This window comes from Rana temporaria, chromosome 10 (genome assembly GCF_905171775.1).
Source record: "Rana temporaria chromosome 10, aRanTem1.1, whole genome shotgun sequence".
Lineage (NCBI taxonomy): Eukaryota > Metazoa > Chordata > Amphibia > Anura > Ranidae > Rana > Rana temporaria.
In genome coordinates this window covers 37,895,764-37,922,852 of record NC_053498.1, presented here as the reverse complement: position 1 = coordinate 37,922,852, position 27,089 = coordinate 37,895,764, and the positions used below count along the sequence as shown (strand labels likewise).

The 27,089-nt window shown below is 42.6% G+C and overlaps 1 protein-coding gene across 3 annotated transcripts in view; it reads right to left on the bottom strand.

Annotated features, from left to right (window-relative positions):
- Positions 1-27,089, bottom strand: part of LOC120916530 (carnitine O-palmitoyltransferase 1, liver isoform-like) — a 149,094-nt gene that overhangs the window by 110,420 nt on the left and 11,585 nt on the right. For 2 of the 3 annotated variants that reach the window (XM_040327554.1, XM_040327556.1), the window contains exon 1: positions 6,759-6,863. The exons of the other annotated variant lie outside the window; for it this stretch is intronic. The gene's annotated coding sequence lies outside the window, so the exon portion shown is untranslated. Of the gene's footprint in view, positions 1-6,758; positions 6,864-27,089 lie in introns of those variants that run through there. 3 annotated transcript variants of the gene reach the window in all.

Genomic DNA, 27,089 nt, shown 5'->3' with positions numbered 1-27,089 from the left:
AAACACCAACAGAATAAAAATCCTTACAGCTTATGAAGTTTAAGCATGAATCTCCAGCAGGTTATTCAACAGCTTGCAATCCTCCTACATTCACTGGCCACATACAGACAAGAAGCCAAAACACTCACCCCCAAGCCAGAGAGGCTGGCAAAGTCTTTACAGTGGAGACACCTTGGTGCATGGTTGGCAGAATAAGGACCTCTGAGGAACTCTGGTGTATTGCTCGGTAAAAAATAACCAACTCACCATGATGTGCATGCATCTAAAACAGATAAGTCCTGCATCCAGATGCCCTGGACCTGAAGTCTAAGCAATTTTAGTTTCTAAATAAATACTTTGGGCCAGATTCATGTACAATTCCGGCGGGGTAACGTATCCCATTTACGTTACACCGCCGCAAGTTTTCAGCGCAAGTGCTTGATTCACAAAGCACTTGCCTGTAAACTTCCGGCGGCGTAGCGTAAATCCATCCGGCGCAAGCCCGCCTAATTCAAATGAGGCGTGTATCATTTAAATTAGGCGCGTTCCCGCGCCGAACGTACTGCGCATGCTCCGTTTTGTAATTTCCCGCCGTGCTTTGCGCGAAATGACGTTGCACCGACATAATTTTTTGAACGGCGACGTGCGTTACGTCTAGGGTTGTCCAGATACCGATACTAGTATCGGTATCGGGACCGATACCGAGTATTTGCGGGAGTACTCGTACTCGCGCAAATGCTCCCGATACCTAAATAGAATACTTTTTTTGTATTTATCAACATGTTCTATGAAAATTCTTTGAGTTTTTTACTACTGCGTGACAAGCAAATAAAACATTTTTATTCATTTTTACTCATTTTTATTCTTTTATAATGTCTTGAGTTAGAGTTCTTCATAATTCTAAAGAAAATATCCTTAGTCTGTATTGTGGTTTGAAAACTGTCACATGACATTTAAAAAAAGTATCGGTATTCGGTATCGGCGACTACATGAAAAAAAGTATCGGTACTTGTACTCGGTCCTAAAAAAGTGGTATCGGGACAACCCTAGTTACGTCCTTTCCTATTCCCGGACGACTTACGCAAAAAAAAAATTCAAAATTCGACGCGGGAACGACGGCCATACTTTAACATGGCTAGTCTAAATATAAGCCATTAAAATAGCATCCGTAACTTTACGACTGGAAAAGCCGACGTAAGAGAATGCGACGAGCGCGCGTAGCTTCGTGGATCGCCGTAAACAGCTAATTAGCATACCAGACGCGGAAAACGACGCAAACTCCACCCAGCGGGCGCCGAAGTATTGCATCCTAAGATCCGAAGGCGTACAAAGCCGTACGCCTGTCGGATCTTACTCAAATGCTGTCGTATCTTTGTTTGAGGATTCAAACTAAAGATACGACGTGGGAAATTTGAAAATACGCCGGCGTATCAGTAGATACGCCGGCGTATTTCATCTGTGAATCTGGCCCTTTGATCCCATTACAGGTACTGAGAACTGAATGGAACAGACTGACTTGTTTTGCTTGGGTACTGTGAACACATTTTAATAAAAAAAAAGTGGAAGGTTCCTGAAGGTGCTCAGGGATTAACAATCACTGGGGAACAAGCCATTATAGCATGGTTAAAGGGTCACTAAAGGAAAAAAGTTTTTTTAGCTGAAATGACTGTTTACAGGGCATAGAGACATAATAGTTAACTGATTCCTTTTAAAAATGATTAAAAATTGATAAAAAAACAATCATATAATGTGCCTGCAGTGTAGTTTCGTTTTTGCTATTGTTTGCTGGTTCTCTGATGTACAGAGAGCCACTAGAGGGCAGTCAGCCAATAGAGAGCAGTGATACTTTGTCTAAAACTCCTCAGCACCAATCCAGTTTCGTTTTACACACAGTAATCACACCTCCTTGATTAGTGACCACCGTGAGAAATCTCCCAGTACTGTGGTTATCAGGAAACAGGCAACCAGGAAGTGTCCAGAACAGAGAGGATTTACAGCAACATCAAAGCAAAAACGAACACTGAGGACATGAAACCAGGACTGCAGCAAGGTAAAGGAAGCTATTTAGCTAAAAAAAAAAATTCCTTTAGTGACCCTTTAAGAATGATTGGAGGACAAAACGTGTGAAACTAGTCAGTGGCAAGACTGGAACACTTAGGGAAATGAACACCCTGGTAATGAACCCAAAACCAAAAATGTAATATATTGGATCTTACCAATTATTAGATGTGGCGGCTGTATTTGCTTTTTTTTAGGCTTTTTCCTCCCTTAATTTTTACTTGGTGAAATGGCCAATAATGCACCTTCTGTTAGAGTGCCCCCAATCTGGAGCAACAGAGACACCTTTGGACAGCAGCATTAATCGGGGGGAGGTGGTTTTATGCCCCGTACACACCATCACTTTATGTGATGAAAAAAAACGACACTTTCTGTGAAGTAAAAAATGACGTTTTTGAAACTTCAATTTTCAAAGACGAAGTTGCCTACACACCATCGTTTTCTCACAATGATCTTGCAAAGTGAGGTTACGTTCCACCACGTTTTACCATTGAAGCTTGCTTCATAAGTAGCTTCTGGGCATGCGTGGATGAAAAAACGTCTTAGAAAACGACGTTTTTTGCTACACACGGTCAATTTCTGTGAAGTAAAAAGTGCACTTTTGAAAAACGACACATAAAATTGAAGCATGCTTCAATTTTATTTGGTCGTTTTTTACAAGACATAAAACTACGTTTTCCCCCACACACAGTCAATTAAAGTGACGTTTTTAAAAACGTCATTTTTTTTCATCACATAAAGTGATGGTGTGTACGCGGCATTAGATGTATTAACAGATTTATATACACTGACAAATTGCCGCTGATTTCTAGCTTACACTGTATAAGCAGTTACAGCAAACATTTCTCCTTTTGGGATAAAGGCTTTACATAAATAAAAGATGGCCATTGTAATCACCCCTGTCAGGGGCAAGTTGTTTGTCTCAACACTCTAATACTGCTAGCATCTGCAGAACAGCTGTTTAAAAACAACAGACTTACTGGCTGGATTTCCAGATAAAAATAAAGCAAAGAAAGCCTAAAAAAAACTAAAAAAACAAATGCAGCCGTCACATCTAAGATTTCGTAAGCTGCAATATAATAAAATACTTTTGAGTTTAATGCCACTTTAAAACAGAATCACTTAAACTATATATAAAACCATTTTTTTGTTTGTTTTGAATGAGTGGGCAATTGTTCTAACACCCTTCACGCATGTGCAGTAGGAAACCAACTGTAGAGTCACAAGGCTTCACTGCAGTTTTCCCTTAGTCAAGATGGCAGGGGCAGTACCTGATAGCTGATTGAAAAATCGGCTTGGGTGAGGACACCACTGGATTCCTGGACAGGAAAATGCCTAAACAGTATTTGCAACTGCTGACTTTTTCTGAAAGAGACCGACTAAAATAACTCATATGCATCTTTAGAAAGGTAAAGTTCCAAAAGTAAATTTGTACATGAACTCCAGCAAAAGTATGTAAACTCATCCACGTGATTATGTATTTAGAGCAGAGGTCACAGCATTATCCACACCCAAAAAAAAAAACATTCCTTGCAAGGAAGAGACACGCATCGCTCTCACTGAAGTTTAAATTCCACATGATAATTAAAAGGCCACAGTGTAAAGCTAACAGATGTCTGTTAAAATACAAGCTAGGCAGTCCCAGGAATTTCCAGCGTAGAGGATTCAAAAGCAACACAACTACTTGAAAGAAAACAAGTCACCAAAGAAAACCTGTCATGGGTGAAACATAAGTAATGCCGGGATGACCTCTACTTTTGTAGCCGTCATGCGGACTCTTTTGTTTTAAATACTTTAAGACCTCTTTCACACTGAAGGAGCATTTCAGGCATTTTAGAGCTAAAAATAGCACCTAAAAAGCACCTCTTGAGCCTCTCTCCACGGGGGTTCTCGGCTCTTGATTGATAGCAGCGCAGTTATTGGCTCCTGCTAGATACAAAATACGAAGAAAAGATACCGCGCCATCTAATAATGTGTGAGTGGAGCAGCTAACACAGCAAGAAAGATCAATTTGCTAAAAAAATATTGTGGAAAAAGTGTAGCGCTAGAAATGATTTGAATTCCTAAATAAATAAATTGAATAAACAATACCACGTGTGACAATGGATAGTGTTACCATTAGTAGTAGTCCTTAAACCTCCAATAAATGGATACTAATGACAAGAAACTGGACGGAGACAGAAAATAAAAGTGAATGAAAACTGTTCATAAAACAAAGTTCATATATGAAGAATCCAGTGACTAGGTGAATAGACAAAATCCAACGGTGATTGCTAGACAGAAGATCCACCACCACTTATGATAGGGGGCTTACCGGATAGATTGGACCCAGAAGGGCATATACCCACTAGGCCAATCAAGCTTGTAAATACGATACACTGTAGAGGATATATCACAGATGGAGATTTTTAAGTACCGAAGTTTGACGCCATTCCACGAGTGCGTGCAATTTTAAAGCGTGACAAGTTAGGTATCTTACTCGGCGTAACATCTTTCACATATATATTCCCGTGATCGGGAACGGTCATCAGTGACGTGTCATGTGTAGCCACGCCCCCTAACAGTAAGAATCACTCATTGGTACTGACTTAACCCCTGCAGCGCCACCTAGTGGTTAACTCCCTCAATGCCAGGGTCATTTTTACAGTAAATCGGTGCATTTTTATAGGACTGATTGCTGTAAAAATTACAATGGTCCCAAAATGGTGTCAAAAGTGTCTGATGTGTCCGCCATAATGTCGCAGTCATGATAAAAATCGCTGACTGCTGCCATAAGTAGTAAAAAACTAAAAATATTAATAAAAATGCCATAAAAAACAGTCCCCTATTTTGTAGAATCTATAACTTTTGCGCAAACCAATCAAACGCTTTTACCAAAAATACGTAGAAGAATTCATATCGGCCTAAACTGTGAAAAAAAAAATATGTTTTTTTATATATTTTTTGGGATATTTATTATAGCAAAAAGTGAAAAATACTGCATTTTTTCAAAATTGACGTTTTTTTTATGTTTATTGCGCAAACAATAAAAATCGCAGAGGTGATCAAATACCACCAAAAGAAAGCTCTATTTGTGGGGAAAAAGAAAGGACGTCAAGTTTTTTTGGTGGGAGCCATGTCGCACGGGCACGCAATTGTCAGTTTAGCGCGATCCACGGCTGGGCACTTAAAGGGGATGTACCTGTACGTGCCTGTGCCCAGCCATGCCATTCTGATTCTAAGAATCACCTAGCAGGGCACACAATTAACCCCTTCATCGCCCCCTAGTGTTAACCCCTTCCCTGCCAGTCACATTTATACAGTAATCAGTGCATAGCACTGTTTGCTGTATAAATGTGAATGGTCCCAAAAATGTGTCAAAAGTGTCCGATGTGTCCGCCGTAATATCGCAGATCGCCGCCATTACTAGTAAAAAAATTAAAATAAATAATTCTATCCCCTATTTTGTAGAAGCTATAACGTTTGTGCAAACCCATCAACATACGCTTATTGCGATTTTTTTTTTTTTACCAAACGGAGGAAAAAAGTTGTTTAAAAAAATAAAATTGTGATATTTATTATAGCAAAAAGTAAAAAATATTGTGTTTTTTTTTTTTTCAAAATTGTCGCTCTTTTTTTGTTATTAGCACAAAAGATAAAAACCGCAGAGATGATCAAATACCACCAAAAGAAAGCTCTATTTGTGGGGAAAAAAAGAAGGTCAGCGTTGCACGACCGCGCAATTGTCATTCAAAGCGTGACAGTGCTGAAAGCCGAAATATTGCCTAGGCAGGAAGGGGGTATATGTGCCCAGTAAGCAAGTGGTTAAAATGGAAAATGTTGAAGGAACTTCTACTCGTGCATGGCAAGCTTTAGATAGTATAAGTAAAGAAGCGGAACTGTTTGGTTTTCTTAGGAATAAAACAATATTATAGGTTGCTAGGGGCAATGGCTGTAGTGTGTGGCGTCATTGGTTGCTAGGAGCAACGGCTGTAGTATCTGGTGTCATTGGTTGCTAGGAGCAACGGCTGCAGTGTCTGGTGTCATTGCTTGCTAGGAGCAACGGCTGTAGAGTGTGGAGTCCTTGATTGCTAGGAGCAACGGCTGCAGTGTCCGGTGTCTTTGGTTGCTAGGAGCAACGGCTGTAGTGTGTGGTGTCATTGGTTGCTAGGAGCAACGGCTGTAAAGTGTGGAGTCCTTGATTGCTAGGAGCAACGGCTGCAGTGTCCGGTGTCTTTGGTTGCTAGGAGCAACGGCTGTAGTGTGTGGTGTCATTGGTTGCTAGGAGCAACGGCTGTAAAGTGTGGAGTCATTGGTTGCTAGGAGCAACGGCTGTAGTGTCCGGTGTCTTTGGTTGCTAGGAGCAATGGCTGTAGTGTCTGGTGTCATTGGTTGCTTGGAACAACAGCTTTAGTGTCTGTGTAATTAGTTACTAGGGGCAACAGCTGCAGAGTGTGGCATCGTTAGTTGCTAGGAGCAACAGCTGTAGTGTCTGATGTCATTGGTTACTAGGGGCATCAGCTGTAAGGTGTGTTATTGGTTGCTAGAGAGAATGGCCCCTGTGTGTGTGTCACTGGAGGCTGGCGAGCCCTCATTCATTGCCTGGGGTTCAGCTCCATGACATCATTACCAGCACTTATTATTAGAGCTCGTGGTGATTGGCCTGCACTGTGTGAGAGAAGGACGGGAGCACAGTCAGAACTCCGATAAGGAACCGCCTGACCAACCCGTCCGGTACTTACCGATACCGGCATCACTTGGGACACACCACACTGGACCGCGCAGCAGCCGATAGTTCTCGCGTAGGTAGTAATTAGTGGTGACGCGCATGCTCCGTTGACACACAGTAAAGCCGAGCACGGAGGCGCATGCGCACGTATTTTATGTTATTAATGGTCGCTGACAGGATGTTGGGCTGTGGTTAATATGTACAGCGGTTGTATTTTCAGGAAGGCACTGAAGGTCTGGCTTACTGTTGGACTTTTGAACGTCATTGTATTATTTGAGGTGCCCAGGATCCTCTACATTCAGTGAGGGCTTTTGTCTGCCACACAGTTTTTTTTAAATGGCAGACATGGATGTGTGTTAGTATGAAGGCAAACTGACATGGCCTAATAAAGAATGAAAAATGTATGCATTCAGAAATAAATAATGGTAAACTACTTACTAACTTTTTATTGCCTTTTTTTATATATACTAGTGTTGCAAAATTAAATATAATAAACTGGATTCCGCACTGCTTGCTGTTCAGCATAGCTCCCAACTGTCTCTGTTTTCAAGGGACTGTCCCTAATTTGGAACAAAGTCCCTCTATTCTCCTCATTTGTTAATCGCTTTGGTCTGGTTTATATAGTGGTATATAAAATGCACTTTTTATCCTTCAAAAAGTGTTTCTCAGTGTTAAGGCCCCTTTCACATGGGGTAGATCCGTTTAGCGAACTCCGCTATTTCAGAGGGAGATCGTACCGTTGATCTCCGCTGAGCCGATGTTGTGACGAGAAATGACCCCCGTCGAATAATGCCGCCCTGTACTGTGCAGGCGCAGCGCTTGCACAGTATGGAGCCGCCAAAAGTCTTTAACCACTTGACCACTGGGCACTTAAACCCCCTTCCTAACCAGACCGATTTTCAGCTTTCGGTGCTCTCACAATTTGAATGACAATTAGACCCCTTTCACATTGAGGCGTTTTTCATGCGCTAAATATAGCGCTGCTATACCGCATGAAAAAATCATGCCCTGCAGGCTTCAATGTGAAAGCCCGAAGGCTTTCACACTGAAGCGGTGCGGTAGCAGGACCGCTCCAAAAGTCCTGCTAGCCGCATCTTTGGAGCGGTATAGGAGCAGGGTGTTTACCGCTCCTATACCGCGCCTTTCCCATTGAAATCAATGGAAAACCGCAGTAATACCGCCCGCAATGCGGGTGGTATTAACTCTTTTTCGGCCGCTAGCGGGGGTTAAAACCTCACCGCTAGCGCCCGAATATCGCGGTAAATACGACGGTATAGCGGCTAAAAATAGCGCGGCTATACCGTCACCGCACCTCCGCTGCCAATGTGAAAGCAGCCTTACTCAGTCATACAACATTGTACCCATATAACATTTTTGTCCTTTTCACACAAATAGAGCTTTCTTTTGGTGGTATTTGATCACCTCTGGGTTTTTTATTTTTTGCGCTATAAAAGAAAAAATTCTGTAAAAAAAAAAAAAAAAAAATCTTGTTTCTGTCATATTAGCGGGTTATTTCTCACACACAGCAGATGCATACCACAAATTACACCCCAAAACACATTCTGCTATTATCCCAGAGTATGGCGATACCACATGTGTGAGACTTTGAGGCCCCGTACACACGAGAGGATTTATCCGCGGGAACGGTCCTCCGGACCGTTTCCGCGGATAAATCCTCTGGCGGATTTGGATCCGTTGGCATGTACTCACCATCGGATCCAAATCTGCGCGGATTTCAACCGCGTCGGCGCGACACGTCACCGCGGTTGAAATGCGCGACGCTGTCATATAAGGAAATCCACGCATGCGTCGAATCATTACGACGCATGCAAGGGACGGGTTCGGACGGATCGATCTGGTGAGTCTGTACAGACCACCGGATCGATCCGCTGGAGCCGATTCCAGCGGATAGATTTGTTAGCCTGCTAACAATTTTTTATCTGCTGGAAATCGTAAATATCCGCGGATAAATATCAGCTGGAACGTACACACCAGGGGATCTATCCGCTGAAACCGATCCGCTGAGATTTTTCAGCGGATGGATCCTCTCGTGTGTACGGGGCCTTACACAGCGTGGCCACATACAGAGGCCCGACATGCAGGGAGCACCATCAAGCGTTCTGGAGCACCCAGACCAATTCTGACATTTCTCTCCTACATGGAAAAATCATCATTTATTTGCTAGAAAATTACATAGAACCCCAAAACATTATATATGCTTTTTTAGCAAAGACCCTAGAGAATACAATGGCGGCCATTACAATGGAGGACATTACTTTTTATCTCGCACGGTATTTTCGCAGCAATTTTTTGAACGCGTGTTTTAAAAAAAAACTGTTTTGTGCTTAAAAAAAACAAAACAGTAAAGTTAGCCCAATGTTTTTGCATAATATGAAAGATGAAGTTACGCCGAGTAAATAGATACCCAACATGTCACCCTTCAAAATTGCTCACGCTCGTGGAATGGCGTCAAACTTCGCTACTTAAAAATCCCCATTATTTTTATTGGTTACATGTTTTTAGTTAGAGGAGTTCTAGGGCCAAAATGATTGCTCTCGCTCTAACGTTCGCAGCGATACCTCGCATGTGTAGCACTGTTTTCATATGTCGGCGGAAATTACGTATGCGTTTGCTTCTGCATGCGAGCTACAGGGGACAAGGGGCGCTTTAAAAATATATATATATATTTTATTGTTCATTTTACTTTATTTAGTTTGACACTTTTTTCCCCAAAAATATTTTTTTTGATCACTTTTATTCCTATTATAAGGAATGTAAACATCCCTTGTAATAGGAATATGGCATGACAGGTCCTCTTTACAGTGATATGTGGGGTCAATAAGACCCCACATCTCACCTCTAGGCTGGGAAGCCTGAAACTAAAAAAAAAAATTATATTGGCTTTGATCGTAGCGATGAGTCTTTAAAAGCACCAAAGGACGTATTGCAGGGTATTGGAGTATTGCAGGGTATTGGAGTATTGCGGAGTATTGGAGTATTGCAGGGTACTGGGGTATTGCAGGGTATTGGGGTATTGCAGAGTATTGCGCAGGGTATTGTTGCAGAGTATTGCGCAGGGTATTGTTGCAGAGTATTGCGCAGGGTATTGTTGCAGAGTATTGCTGCAGAGTATTGCGCAGGGTATTGTTGCAGAGTATTTTGTGCAGGGTATTGTTGCAGAGTATTGCGCAGGGTATTGTTGCAGAGTATTGCGCAGGGTATTGTTGCAGAGTATTGCGCAGGGTATTGTTGCAGAGTATTGCGCAGGGTATTGTTGCAGAGTATTGCACAGGGATGGATGGTTGGATCTGTGACTGCAATTGTCACAGATCCAGCCCACAGCACTGCTGCTGCCATCCGATCCCTCCCCCTCTCCTCTCACACTGTACCGATCGGTACAGAGAGGGGAGGGAGGAACCGGCGTCATCACATGACGCCGGTTTGTTTACAAGTGATCGCTCCGTCATTCGACGCAGCGATCACGTGGTAAACGGCCGCTTTCAGCGGGAATTTACCGCGATCCGTGATGATTCCGGGAGCGCGCCCCAGGAGTAACTCGACCGCGCTGTAGACCTCTTTTGTCGCGGTCGACAAAAGGTTAAACATGAACAGCTGTACACGGCGCCTGCGCAAAGAAGACGATATTGTGCCACACGCTGCCGATGCTCGTGCAACTCTGCAAGGGGCGGGTGTATTATTGATTGAACTCTGCAAGGGACGGATGCCTACAGAAGAGGATGTATTGTATCAATGTCAGGGCCGGATTAACAAGGGGGCTGATGGAGCTGCAGCTCCAGGCCCCTTTCTCAAAATAGGCCCATTTGCCCAAAAAAAAAAAAAAAAAAGATCGACTTCAGTGGTTGTAGCTCGACGACCAGAGGTCGCAGAAACCCCACATTTGGGGGGTGGGCAGATGAAGACATACCCCACAACTGGTCAAAATATGGGATGGCTATCATTTATGGTTCCGGAGATACGGGCCTGCTTGCACAGCCTGTCAGAAGCTACATTCAGAGCGGCCAATATAAATACATGCTGACACACTGCAGCAAACTGATAGGATCACAGGGCTTATAATAATTATTTGTATATTACTCATGGTAATTAACCCCTTGCCACCCAGGCCAATTCTGACACTTCTCTACTACATGTAAAAATCATCATTTGTTTTTTGCTAGAAAATTACTCTATGGTGGTCTTTGCACTTATGTTGCTGCACGATTCTGGCTAAAATGAGAATTGCAATTTTTTTGCTTAGAAGATAGATCACGATTCTCTCACGATTCTTGCGGCGTAACATCATCTTTCACATTAAAACAACAAAAAAAAAAGGCTAACTTCACTGTTTTGTTTTTATGGTTGTTTTTATGGTTTTTATTATTCATTGAAGTGGGCAAATGCAGTGTGACATTAAATATTGCAGCAATTGCCATTGTATTCCCTAGAGTCTCTGCTAAAATATATATAATGTTTGGCGGTTCCAAGTAATTTTCTAGCAAATAATATTGCTTTTTAATTTAAGAAACAAGTGTTGGACTTTAAGTGGTTACATTTCCCGCATTTACACACAGAAGTTTGATCTAAGAAGGAAGTTAGTTACAAAGTTACAATGTTTCATGTTGTTTACAAACTTGGCAGACTGCCCAGATTTTTTCTTTACACACAGTGTGTATCCCTTTGATCTAAGAAGGAAGCGTTAGTTACAATGTTTCCTGTTAAAAACTTATAAAACAGATATTTTCTTTTGATAGCTGAAAGTCTCTCCACTTGTTATATGAAAGAATCGGCAAACTCTGCATTGGAGATTGTCAGGGGGGTTGAATCGAGATCATGATTTTTTTAACGATTAATTGTGCAGATCTAGCACAGTATTTGCGCAGCAATTTTTGTAAACATGTTTTTTTTGGAGAAAAAAAAATGTTTCATTCATTAAAAAAAACACCAGTTAGTTAAGTTAGCACAATTTTTTTTGGTATCCTAAGCGATGCTTTACATTTTTTTTAGGTTACATGTTTAGAGTTACAGAGGAGGTCTAGTACTAGAATTATTGTTCTCGCTCTAACGATCGTGGCGTATGTAACCTGTGTGTATCTGGCTCTGATACTACCAGTGCCCTCCCAGCCACTGACTAGTATCTCTCCCCAGCCTGTCCCCACACACCCTCTCACCTGCTGACCTGTGGATGGGGGAATCACTCCTGCAGTGTTATTGTGTTCTGCCAGTGAGTACAATGATCAATGTTGCTAATTATAGCTTGCAGCACTGATTGTTTTGGGAAAAACCTAACAGGCTGGTTGTACTTAAGTCGATTAATAGATTGACTTGTGTAAAACCAGCTAGCCCATACATAGATCGACTATGGCTGGTCTCTGCATAATTGGCGTAATTTCAATCCATGTTTGACCCGCTTAACCACTACGCAGTCCCTAAACATCCTTCTACTCTTGTACATAGTGCTCACTGTCATACTCTCCACACTCCTCTCCTGTACATAGTGCCCACTGTCATACCCTCCACACTCCTCTCCTATACAGAGCGCCCCCTGTGATACCCTTTACACTCCTCTCCTTTACATAGTGCCTGCTGTCATACACTGCTCTTCTGTACATAGTGCCAACTGTTGCACCCTCCACACTCCTCTCCTGTACATACTGCTCACTGTCATACCCTCCACACTCCTCTCCTATACATAGTGCCCACTGTCATACCCTCCACACTCCTCTCCTGTACATACTGTTCACTGTCATACCCTCCACACTCCTCTCCTATACATAGTGCCCACTATCATACCATCCACATTCCTCTCCTGTACATACTGCCCACTGTCATACCCTCCACACTTCTCTCTGTTACATATTACCCTCTGTCATACCCCCACACTCCTCCTGTACACACTGCCATACCCTTCACACTCCTCTCCTGTACATAGTGCCTGCTGTCATACACTTCTCTCCTGTACATACTGCCCACTGTCGTACCCTCCACACTTCTGAGTGAGTGAGTGAGTGAGTAACTTGTATAGCGCAGCAAATGCGAACTTAATCGCCTCAAGGCGCTTGACATCCAGAGTAGTACAGATTTTTCAGAAGAGGTGGGTCTTTAGCTTTTTCCTGAATGCCCGATGGTTCTCTCCTGTACATACTGCCCACTGTCATACCCTTCACACTCCTCTCCTGTACATAGTGCCTTTTGCCGTACCCTTTGCACTCCTCTCCTGTACATAATGCCCACTGTTAGACCCTCCACATTCCTCTCCCTCACCTGCACATACTTCCCACTTATATACCATCCATACTCCTCCCCTATGTTGCTTACCCACAAAAACAGTTCTTTAAAATTATACTGAATATCCTCAATGTTACCAGCTCTAGAATGGACACACTTTTGTTAGTTCAACTAAAGGAAATCTCAGTTCTCATATTTGTTCTGCCCCATTATTAGTACTCATTTAATTTTGTGATTACTACTGTGATGTATAGAGGAACATAGAGGATCTCAGCTACTCTAAATATAGCACTTGTATAAAAAAGTGTCCCTGAAAATATTTTTTAAATGGTTCCTGGGATCATGTGATAATAAAGCGGTAGTAAACTTTCCTGACATTACTACTTTTTAGAGGCCCTGGGGTAGGTTATGCCACAACGTACAAGTATGCACAGCATATTAGCACATTAGGGTACACTTAAATTTTCAGACTGAGCCCTCCAGTGCTGCGCTGTGATAAATCCGGCGGGGCCCGGGCACTTCCATCTTCACCCGGTCTTCCTTCTGGGTTCTGTGCCTTTGGTCACTTGACTTATCCGGGCTGCGTTGATGTCATTCCCACGCATTTATTTATTATTTATAAAAGGCCCCACCAAAATCCTCAGCACCAGGCCCATGATGTTCTTAATCTGGCCCTGAGGGGGACTGGCAGGAACACTAGGATTTCACACAAATTAAGTAATACAAAGAGTGCAGGATACTTTTTAACACAAGTACATAGAACAGGAGGCACCTATCAAGAACATAAGGTTTTGGTGGCAAGATATGCTTTAACTGAACTTAAAGAAGCGATATGGATTTGTCAACTTTTTGTGGACATTGGGATAGACATGTCAAAACCAATTTCGATTTTTGAAGACAACCAGGGATGTATAACGCTTACACAATCATATAGGGCCAATCCTAGGACCAAGCATATTAAATATAAGCATCACCCACTGAGCGACAATCAAGAGCAAGGGGTTATTGACATTCAATACTACCCGTCATAGGAGATGACTGCTGATGCACTTACCAAGCCCTTATTGAAGGAACGTCACAGTTAGTTATTTACAAAGGAAGCTGAATATAATTTGACAAAGCTCATGCTGTTGAGAAGGGGTGTTGAAAAAGAACAACAGCATGTAATGTAACGTTGCTTTTATAAACTGACAATACTATATACATTATCCCGATCTATGCAGCAGGTGGCACTGTAGTATTATAGTGTATAGTTCATGTTTTCTATGATATAACAGGATGTATTGTCTATCTATGCTCAATGTACTCGTTTGTGTTCTCTTCCTGTCTGTCTGCATGATGATAAAAAGGCACGTAATGTATTTCTCCATGAAAGTTAAGCTAATTGCTGAAACAAGTAGCTTCCAGCTCATAATTATTCAATAACCTGTTAATAGAAAGGGCTGTTGGAAAAGCATTGAAGAATATATTTTCAGATAATTGCGCCTGTGTAAAAAATGGTTTGCATCCATTTTTCATTGTGCGGCGCTTTGATAATTCGGCTACAATCTAGTGCAACACTAACAAATGTACAAATGCGCCCAGCCGTTTCTAGATGTGTCGCAAACATTTGCAATGCAACTGGTGTGGCACTCACACAAGCTAGAATAGGTACAACAAATGCTTTGCACACATTTGCATGGTGTGACATTTGCAAATACAGCACAAATGCATTTATAAATGTTCCGTTGTGTGCTCAGGTGCTCCACTTGACATACCAAGGCCGTGTTGTACAGAGTGGAGGTTTCAAGAAAGCAAAGCAATAAAACAGTTACTTTAAGATAGCTTTTATCTCAGAAACCATAAAATACAGTAAGGCCTCATGCACACTGGGCGTTTACCCAGCTCTTCTAAAAATCTTGCAAACACGTTTAGGCATGTCAAATGTTTGGGTGTTCATTCATTCCAGTGGCCAGAATATTAATTTGCCATTGAAATGAATGAATATGCCTAACATAGTTACATAGTTAATCAGGTTGAAAAAAGTCCATTTAGTTTAACCAATAAAAAAAAAAAAAAAAAACTTACAATTCCATATACCCAATCCTAAACCCACAGTTGATCCAGAAGAAGGCGAAAAACCCCAGCAAAGCATGATTCAATTTGCTATAGCAGGGGAAAAATATCATTCCTGATTCCCCGAAAGGCAATCAAATATTCCCTGGATTAACGTTACCTATAAATGTTAGTACCCTTTTATTTTTTGTACATTTAGGAAAAAGCTACTGAGCTGGCCAGAACCACCTCGGCTGGGAGTCTATTCCACAGGTTCACAGCTCTTAGGCCCCGTACACACCATAGAATCCATCCGCAGATAAATCCCAGCAAATGGGTTTCTGCGGATAGATCCTATGGTGTGTACACGCCAGCGGATCTTTTTCCACGGATAAATCTCCCCTGGGATGGATTCCAGCAGATCGGATATTTGCTGACATGCACAACAAATCCATCTGCTGGAATCCATCCCAACGGATGGATCCGCTCGTCTGTACAGACTCACCGGATCCATCCGTCCAAAGGGATTCCCCGCACGCGTCGTAATGATTTGACGCATGCGTGGAATTCCTTATATGACAGCGTCGCGCCCGTCGCCGCGTCATAATCGCAGCGACGGCGCGACACGTCATCGCCAGAGGATTTCCGCGCGGATTTCAATGCGATGGTGAGTACACTCCATCGCATAGAAATCTGCGGAAATCTTTGAGAGGATTTATCCGTGGAAACGGTCCGCTGGACCGTAATCCGCGGATAAATTCTCTCGTGTGTATGGGGCCTAACTGTGAAGAAAACCAACATACTCAGATGCTTCAGCGTTTTTTTTACGAAACACTCCTCTCCTGAGCACACAAGGGATGTTGTTTTTCCTGCTTCTAAACACCTGTAAATGCCTTTTCGTGCATGGACACATAGGCTAAGATGAAGGGGCATTTAGATGCCATGGGTTTGATTTACTAAAACTGGAGAGTGCAAAATATAGTGCAGCTGGGCATGGTAGCCAATCAGCTTCTAACTTTTTCCGATGAAAAAACTCTGATGGTGCTGCACACAATAGTTTTTTTTACAAAAGTAAGCACACCCCTCACATTTTTGTAACTATTTTATTATATCTTTTCAATTGACAATACTGAAAATGAAATCGACACTTTGCTGCAATGTAAAGTAGTGAGTGTACAGCTTGTATAATAGGGTAAATTTGCTGTCCCCTCAAAATAACTCAACGCAGCCATTAATGTCTAAACCGCTGGCAACAAAAGTGAGTAAACCCCTAAGTTAAAATGACCAAATTGGGCCCAATTAGCCATTTTCCTCATCTGTGTCATGTGACTCATTAGTGTTACAAGGTCTCAGGTGTGACTGGGAAGCAGGTGTGTTAAATTTGGTATTATTGCTCTCACTCTCTCATACTGGTCACTGGAAGTTCAACATGGCAAAGAAGTCTCTGAGGATCTGAAAAAATGAATTGTTGCTCTACATAAAGATGGCGTAGGTTATAAGAAGATTGCCAAGACCCTGAAACTGATATGCAGCACAGTGGCCAAGACAATACAGCAGTTTAACAGGACAGCTGCAGAGGTTGAAAGGGTGGGGGGGGGGGGCAGCCTGTAAGTGCTCAGACAATATTCAGCACACCACATAAAATGGGTCTGCATGTCGTCCCAGAAGGAAGCCTCTTCTAAAGATGATGCACAAGAAAGCCCACAGTTTGCTGAAGACAAGCAGACTAGGTACATGGATTACTGGTCTGATGAGACAAAGATAAACTTATTTGGTTCAGATGGTGTCAAGCGTGTGATATGGCAACCAGGTGAGGACTACAAAGACTAGTGTATCTTGCCTACAGTCAAGCATGGTGGTGGTAGAGCTACAGTTCATTGAGGAAACCATGAATGCCAATATGTACTGTGACATACTGAAGCAGAGCATGATCCCCTCCCTTCAGAGACTGGGCCGCAGGGCAGTATTCCAACATGATAATGACTACAAACACACCTCCAAGACGACCACTGCGTTGCTAAAGAAGCTGAGGGTAAAGGTAATGGACTGGCCGCTATCCACTGATCCTCATCTAAATCCGCTATAGCCTGACACCGTGTCTGTCTGCATCTAATCAAGATTTTTTAGCTAACTGCCCTATTAAAACTTCATAAAAATCACCAATTAGACCCTTTTTACATACAGACAGTGTCATAGAGAGAGTGTTTAAAAAGTTAAAATATCTAGGATATAAATGAGTCTGTGAGTGTAATGCGCAGCGAAGCTGTAAGTACTGGAAAAATACTCTATTCGCTACAAAAAGGTTAAAAGATAGCATAGTACCTCCATTATATATTTGATGGAGATATACAAGACCAGATTGTTTCCAAACGCTTAAAACCTGTAAGTGTATTTACTTCTGGAAGATTCAAATTATTCCAGATAAGCATATACTGTGTATAGCCTGTATGGCCCAGAGTGACACGAACAGCCTCCCAAACCTTAGGTATCAGCAAAAAGTTTGGGGAGGAACGGTGCTTCCAAAAGTGACCTGCCTCCAACAAGGAGACAAGGGGATCTTTAGACAGAAACGAAAGAAGAATTTTATGGATTGGATCATGAATGTCAATTTCCGCCCATCCCGCCATCTGTTGAATCTGAGATGCCAAAAAATATAGTCTAGCGTTGGGGACCACCAACCCACCACTATCATTAGGAAGTTGTAGAGCACTTAAACGGATCCTGGCCTTCCCATGCTTCCATAAATGTTCTCGAAATAATGTATCTGTCTAAATATTCGTTGGGGTATCCAAAGTGGACAGTTATATAGCATAAAAAGGAGTTGGGGCATCCACACCATTTTTATCAAGTTGACCCTCCCCACTACTGACAGTGGTAATATAAACTGTTTTTGCTCATTTTATGCAGTAATGGAAAAAAAATCAAATTAAAATATTCTGCAACATTATGGGACATCTCTACTCCCATATATTTAAAAGATGTAACCAACTTTATTTGAGAAGCTGCAATTGGAAGGGGCTTCCTAATTGGATCGACAGCCATATCCCTGAGTTTGAACAGAACTTTGAGATATGGTTGCTGGACAATTAACTGATCTCTTTAACCAACTTCTTCTAAAATCGCTTAAATCTATACATAATAATAGTTAAAGTGTTACTAAACTTAGTAATATAAAAATAGTTCATCCGCCCCCCACAATGCCCGCAGCTTATAAATTTTCTTTTAACATAAAAATATTGCCACTATATACTTTTTTGAATGATCTGTATACCATGGTTATATGATAACAGTTATAACTTAACATGTACAGTACGTACTGTATACACAAGTGCTCTTGCGATAACCTATGTGCATTTATGACTGCTGCTACTCATCAGTAACCCATGTACGGTTATCTGCATAACATACTGTATGTTAATTCTTACCATCTCCAACACACAGAAGGGGTTAAAAGCACCCGTAAAGCGCTGCTACCGAAGTAATTTGCAGGCGCTAGGGCAGCGCTGCCCATTGATTTCAATAGATAGGGCGGTGCGGGAGCGGTGTATACATTGCACCGCCCCAAAGATGTTGCTTGCGGGACTTTGCAGACCGTCCCACAAACGCACTGCCCCAGTGTGAAAGCACTCAGGCTTTCAAACTGGGGGAAGCATGAGAGGCACTTTGCAGGCACTATTTATAACGCTAAAACGACTGTAAAGCGCCTCAGTGTGGAAAGGGTCCTAATGTTTCAAAAAGCAAAATATTTCACTTAGGAAAAAAATTGTCATCTAATAGTGTACAATATTTGGGGTACAGTGCTGTCCAGACCTACAGAAGAAAGGGATTTTGGGAAAACAGAGTATCCTAGGGTGCATCACTAGAGGAATCACAAGAAAGTAAGATCCTGATACCAATATGCAGAGCTTTAAGCCGGCTATAGACAAATGGAGATTTGTCCGGTTTCTCTATTGATCGACTTCAGTACAACCAGGGCTGTCTTTAAGGAAGGGCAAAAGGGGCAGCTGCCCTGGTCCCCATCATTGTGGTGCCCAAAGCATCTGCTTCATACTTGCCAACTATACCAGTTTAGATTCCCTTGAAGTTTTAGTCCCGTGCTGTGTCCCGATAGCTCAGTGTAAAGTTCTGTTACTAATACTAGCCAGCTCTGCCATATTGCCATGTACAGATGACTCACCTGCAGACCCTGTGTTTACATGTAAATAGCCGTGGACCGGCGGCATTGATATATAAATAGAGGCAGCATTCATATGTATATCATGCCTCCCTGAGGTCATATTCACCATCACCTCACATGCAGCCCACTGGGGACGTAAAGGGGCATGCTTGAAAGTCCTGCCTACAACTGTGGTCATTAAGCCTAACATCAGCCTGTTCTGCAAATGTAAGCAAATTGAAGGTGGAACCCTTTTTCAAAATAACATGGTGCCACAGCACCCTACATTTTGGTGCATATGAATAGGCACATTTCAGCAGACACATGAGGATGTCATTAAAAATTAATGGCATCTGCTAAAGGGCAACATATTTCAGAATCTGTGGTGTCAGGAAAGCAATTTTGCATGTGTTCCCAATACATACAAATGTGAACACAGGCTAAATGTCTCAGTTACATTGGTGGTCAGTGTAAATCTTCTCATTACATTGGGGCTTTGTTTGTTTCATTCACACTTTTGGCCCGTGTGAAGGTCCCCCTTACATTGGTGGTCAGTGTAAATCCCTCCTTTCATTGGTGGTTACTGTGAGTGCTCCAGTTACATTAGTGGTCAGTGTAAATCCCCATTACATTAGTGGTCAGTGTAAATCCCCATTACATTAGTGGTCAGTGGGGATAGGCTGAATGTTCGAGTTCAACGTAAGCCACTCGAACATTGGCCGTTTGGTTGTTCGTAGAACAAACAAACAAATGGGGCATTCGTGGGAAGTTTGCTCGCTCTGGAGTGCCCCATAATGCACTGCGAGATAGCAGTGCATTGACGGCTGCCGATTGGCCGAAGCATGCACATGACCTGTATGCTTTGGCCAATCACAGCGCAATGTGCTGTGAGAGCCATGATTGGCCAAAGGCAATCATAGCTCAGGGGCTAAGTCCACGCCCCACACTATATAAGGCTGCTGCTTACATGGCGGCCGTATATAGTGGATGAATGGGGATTTGGCAGGCAGTGTAGTGTGCAGTAAGTCAGTGTAGTGTTACAGTTCAGAGTATATAGTGCAGTATATATAACACCATTCAGAGTATATAGATGTGGTATCTTGCTGGATGCCTTTCCCTGCATAGCTGACTACCTGTAGATGTCTCAGAGTTTGCCAATTGACATTGCAACTACTAAAGGGTTTCCTGGCCCTAAACCCTCTTTCCCACAGTTCTGTTCAAGAGAAATAAAATCTCTTTGCATTCAAAAAGTGTCTGGCGCCCATAATTCTGCCTTACACTACACACACTATCCCTTAAAACCCACTCTATACGAAAGGATGTCAGCAGCCCTTGGCTCTGGAGGTTCTCATGAGACTAAGGCCCGGAACCTTGCTACATGCAGTTGAGTATATAATACAGTCCGTATAGTATATATAATACAGTTCAGAGTATATAGTGCAGTACTATAGTATATATCACACAATCGCTGCCGGCGGCTATAGCTACCAGCAGTGACCATTGTATTCTGTCAGTGGAGAAGGCTCTCTATGTGCCCCACCAGCAGAACAAAATAGCACTGTGGGAGGAATTCCTCCATCAACACTGAAGCCCCATACACACTATCAGTTTTCCTGTCAGTTTTCTCTTCAGGTTTACCAAAACCATGTAGTGCAAGGGCCTGCCTGATTGCATACAAATTGAAACTCTTGAGGTTTTACCTCATATTAGATGGTTTTGGTAAATCTGAAGAGAAAACTGTCAGGAAAACTGATAGTGTGTATGGGGCTTAACTGGTGGTTGAAGGAAAGAAAATTGCATGATGTATGGCTTTACACCTCATATCTTACAAAAATATATTGATAAGATAGTGGTTTCCACAGACAGACAACAAAAATGGTGTAAGGCCTGAGGAATAAAATGCATCAGGAAAAACTGGACAAACTTCATGTACAGCCTCGAGGCATGAAGGAAGGAAGTGTGGACATGCCTCAAACCTTTAATTATGGTAAGGGGATAACTAAAGTATAGAAGGACAATATAGTCAATATTAACCTGGGCTCAAGAACATGGGGACATGATCACAAACTAGCAGGAGAAATCTTCAACATGTAAGTGGTTCCAAAGGCAGAAGGTTTTTTACCTTATTGCATTCTATTTATTAAGGTAAAAAACCTTCTGGGTGCAGCCCCCCACCCCCTCCCTATACTTACCTGAGACCCATCTCGATGCAGCGATGTGCATGAGAGCAGCAGCTCTCCTGGGTTTCTCGCTCTCCTCATTGGCTCACATACCATCTCCTTCTGCTGTTGATCACAGCCAGTGAGAAGAGAGCGGGGGGGGGGGGGGGGGGCTGAGCTACACTCTGTATTTGAATGGACAATGTCCATTCACAGGAGTGCAGCTCGGAAGCGAGCCAATAGGCTTGCTATTGGGGCACTTGGCAGTGGGAAGGAGCGAAGGCCACCAGCGGGGATCCAAAAAGAGGAGGATCATGGCTGCTCTGTGCAAAACCTTTAGAATCACTAAACCACTTAAAGTGGTAGCAGGGGCAGACTGACCATTCAGGCAATCGGGCACTGTCCGAGGGCCCCATGCCACTAGGGGGCCCCATCAGGGTTGCCAGCCTCAGTAAAACCAGGGACAGTATGTAAAAATCTGTGTTTTTTTAAAAGTCCCAAGACTTTCCAGTACCTTTTCAGTGTGTGTATATATGTGTATACTGTGTGTCTGTATACTGTGTATGTATACTGTATGTGTATGTGTATGTATACTGTGTGGCCCCATAATCTCTTATTGCCCAGGGGCCCCGTGCGTTGTCAGTCCATCCCTGAGTGGTAGTAAACCACCACTGAAATAACAATTAAGTTGGCCCAACTGCGGGGTTAAAGGGGTGTTCCAGGCATTTTTAATGTTTATTAAAAGTCAGCAGCTACAAAAAGTGTAGCTGCTGGTTTTTAACCACTTAAAGACCTTAGGTGTTTTTCAGATTTGGTGTTTGCAAGACTAAAACAGTTTTTTCTGCTAGAAAATTACTTAAAACCCCCAAACATTATATATTTTTTTTTCTAACACCCTAGAGAATAAAATGGCGGTCATCGCAATACTTTTTGTCATACCGTATTTGCGCAGCAGTCTTACAAGCGCACTTTTTTTGGAAAAAATTCACTTTTTTGAATTAAAAAATAAGACAACAATAAATTTGGCCCAATTTTTTTATATATTGTGAAAGATAATGTTACGCCGAGTAAAATGATACCCAACATGTCACGCTTTAAAATTGCGCCCGCTCGTGGCATGGCGTCAAACTTTTACCCTTAAAAATCTAGATAGGCGACGTTTAAAAAATTCTATAAGTTGCATTTTTTGAGCTACAGAGTAGCTCTAGGGCTATAATTATTGCTCTCGCTCTAACGATCGCGGCGATACCTCACTTGTGTGATTTGAACACCGTTTTCATATGCGGGCGCTACTCGCGTATGCGTTCGCTTCTGCGCGCGAGCTCGTCAGGACGGGGCGCTTTAAAAAAAATTTTTTTTTGGTTTTCTTATTTAATTTTATTGATTTTATTATTTTTTACACTAAAATATATAAAAAAAAAAAATGATCACTTTTATTCCTATTACAAGGAATGTAAACATCCCTTGTAATAGAAAAAAGCATGACAGGTCCTCTTAAATATGAGATCTGGGGTCAAAAAGACCTCAGATCTCATATTTAGGCTTAAATGCAAAAAAAAAAAAAAAAAAGGAAAATTTGTCATTTAAAAAAATGACAAAAAAAAATTGTCTCTTTAAGAGGCTGGGCGGGACTGACGTTTTGACGTCACTTCCGCCCAGCAGAGCTATGAGGACGGGTGGGGGCCATCTTGCCCTCACTCAAGTCCTCACTCTCCAGGCGGCAGCATCGGATCTCCTCCGCCGCTACCGACGGCTCCGGTAAGCGGAAAAGCGGCGGGAGGGGGGGGGGGCCCTCTCCCGCCACCGATAACGGCGATCTCGCGGCGAATCCGCCGCGGAGACCGCCGTTATCGTTTACACGGCCGCCCGCTGAAAACATGGATATCTCAGTTGTGGCAGCAGCTGCTGCCGTTACTGAGATATCCATGTTTAAAAAGAGGACGTACATTTACAATAGGCGGGTCTTTAAGTGGTTAATTAACATACACTCACCTGCTCCACGTTCCAGCGACGCGCCGGCCGGGGCTCCGCTCCTCTCCCTCCCTCTCCGGCGGGCGTCTTCATTCTATGTGTGGGCACCCGGCTGTGACAGTTTTCGGCTTCACGGCCGGGCACTCACTGAGCATGCGTGAGCGGCGCTGCGCCATCTGATTGGACAGGCGAACGCCTGAGACCTGTCACGTGTCCCAGGCGATCGCCTACAGGGAGGGGCTGCCAAAAGGCGATATGACGTATCGCCTTAGCAGCCCCTCAGTGGAAGGAGGAAGTGGGACAGGATGTCCCACTCCTCCTGAAGCCCCCACTCCCCCCCCCCCCCAACAAACTGACATGTCAAATCTGGCATGTAAGGGGGCGAGGAGTGGATTAAGCGGAAGTTCAACTTTTGGGTGGAACTCCACTTTAAGTCATCGCATACTAGCACATTATGACAGACTTCCCTGTAAAGCAAATCACTCCTGTGCAACACTATCACTGATCCCGGCGCTGACATCTTCATCTGGTCTTCCTTTTGGGTTCACGGGCACCAACTGCATGAATGGCTGGAGCCATGGTGACGTCACTCCCATGCATGCACACGGGGGCCCTCTGCAGCACAGAGCTCTGAAGGTAAGACACGGGTATGCCGTCCCTTCAGAGTGCATGCGCTGGTGATGTCACCGGCAGCATCCCTTGTGACTATTTCCTAGATACTAGTTTAGTAGCAACTGCAAGTTTAGGAGATATTCAAGTTCAAAAGTGGAGTTTATCTCCACTTTAAGGACCAGGCTTTTTCTGGCAGTTTTTGTTTATATGCAACAATCATTTTTATTTTTAAGAAAATTACATAGAAACCCCACAATTGTTAATGTGTTTAATAACTCACCCGTATGCATCACAGCATTTTGGTTTAGAAAAATGTAATCTCTTTTTGAGAACTTATTTGGAGGAAAAAACAACCACGTATAAAGTTAACAACCTTAATGCTAACCAAAGAAGCTGGCGGTCTGGCGATCCCCCATTCTAAAAAAAAAAAAAATTTTGCCTCAAAATTACAAAAAATTTGTGGATGGACAGTAGTATCAGACTCTGATCCTATACAGAGTCTGCTACTATCAGTATAAGACGATTACCCATTACGGTAATTTCTTTATTGGAGATGAGAAACCAATTGTCTGATGGGTATGGCAGGAAATGAAAAAATAAAAAACTGAAATAAGGGTTATACGTTATATACCCAGGGCCGGATTTGCTCTCCCTGCTGCCCCAAGGCCAGGTTCCGCAATGCACCCCCTCCCTGCCAACCAAACCACCCCCCCAAATCAACGGAGAATGGCAACTGGTTAGTTCAAATATTTTTTGTTTCTTTTTTTTTTTCTTTTTTATCACTTTTTTTATTTTGTAGCTTGTCGTTTACTTTTTTTTATTTTTGTATAATTTTCTTATTTGTTTTTAATATTATTTTTCTTATTCTTCACTTTTAAATTAATTTTGTATTTTTATAATTTAATTATTATTTCTTATTTTTATTTTTTTTATCAATTTTTTTTACTTAGCTTAATTGCTATCACACAGGAGAAAGCAATTCCCTGTGTGATAGCAATTGGAGGTGACAGGTTCTCTTTATTGACCCTGTCACCTCCAAAACAGGAGTCCTAGCACTGTGCTAGAACTCCTGTCACAGCTGAGATGGGAAGAGCACAGCTCACCCCTCTTAGGCCCCGTACACACGATAGAATCTATCCGCAGATAAATCCCATCGAATGGGTTTCAGCGGATAGATTCTATGGTGTGTACACTCCGGCGGATATTTATCCGCGGATATTTCCGAATTCCAGCAGATAAATATTTGTCGACATGCACAGCATATCTATCTGCTGGAATCGGATCCCACGGATGGATCCGCTCGTCTGTACAGACTCACCGGATCCATCCGTCCAAAGGGATTCCCCGCACGCGTCGTAATGATTTGACGCATGCGTGGAATTCCTTATATGACAGCGTCGCGCCCGTCGCCGCGTCATAATCGCGGCGACAGCGCGACACGTCATCGCCAGAGGATTTCGGCGCGGATTTCAATGCGATGGTGTGTACACGCCATCGCATAGAAATCTGCTGAAATCCTCGAGAGGATTTATACGCGGATAAATCCTCTCGTGTGTATGGGGCCTTACTGTGTACATCGGCGGCAGGGACAGTCACAGGAGACAAACTCGGTGGCCTGGGGGAGGACAGAGTCCCGAAGACAGAGCCAGTAGAGAGAGGTATGTGGGGGGGGGGAGGACGGACGGCAGCACACATTTTACAAAAGATTGCGGCGACATCGCCAAAATCACTTGTTAACGAGCGAGCGGATTCCAGAAAGCAACTTACCGCCCTTAACTAGCCGTCGGGGGATTCCATGCCACTGCCACCCGTCTGCACCCTGCCGTCCCAAGGCCTGGCCTTGGTGGCCTTGTGGGAAATCCGGGCCTGTATATACCCCAATATGGAACAATAGTAGTTATGCAGAACTGATGAAACTGGAAGGGTACGAGATATGAAGGATGAAGGGACTAAGGTATATGGCACATCTATTCCAGGAAGATGTGATGAAAACCTTTATTGTATTAAGAAATTAATACAATATTCCAAATCAAAGATTTATTTTTATTTTTACAGTTTAGGCATGCATTAAAAGCACAGGACTGGTCGCATAAACTGAAATTTAATAAATCAGTGCTATTAGCCTTGTTGGATAAGACGGGCAAAAAATAGGGTTTGATATCACAATTATACAATATATTATTTGATAATAATGTGGATATACCAGCAAGTTCAGCCTGGTCTTGCGATATAGGGACAATTTCAGATGAACAGTGGGCATTGGCATTGTTGGTAATACCCCTGGCCTCCCTATCCATCACAACATTTAACACAAATTATTCACTTTACATAGGGATCATTATACACCAGAGAGATTATTTAAATGGAAACGTAGATCCCAATGTCCGAGATGTAAAGGGAGCCCTGCTATTTTAATACATATGCTATGGAGATGCCCTAAACTCCATCATTACTGGCATGAGATGGTTTCTATGATCAACAACAATAGGACTGGGATGTCTCTAGAGCCGGGGAGTGTCTTCTGGGTATCCTGGATGAATCGAGAACCCCGGGTGAATATACGTTATCAATAATAAGGAGTCTATTCCAGGCTAGTAAGGGAAAAGTAAGTAAGGGAAACCCCAATTAAGGAAAAATATACTTTTCTATATAGAGGTTGTCTAGGGAAATTTGAAAAGATATGGAGAAGATGGTCTGACATTTTGGATGTATGATGAGATGAGAATAGATAGACTTAAGAGTAATGGGGAGGGAGGGGGGGGGGGGGTGAGTGTTTTTTTTTTCTCTCAATACGTGCCTGGGTTGTATGTTGTTTTTGTTGTTTGTATATAAAAGAAATAAAAAAATTGGATTAAAAAGAAACCCCAAACATTATATATTTTTTTAAAGCAGAGGCTCAAATAAACTTTTTTGAATTCTAATGCAAAAAAACACAATACATAACCCAACTTTTTGTAAAATATAAAAGATAATACCAAGTACTGTATGGTGTGCATGCTTTAAAATTGCACACATCTGTGCAGCAGCGACAAACATTGTACATTTTACTATCCATAGGCGCTTTAAAAGCTTTTACAGGTTACCTCTTTAGATTTACAGAGGAGGTCTAGTGCCAACATTACTGCCCATGATCTGACATTCGTGGTGATACTCAATATGTGTGGGACGATTGCGGTTTGTGTGTGTG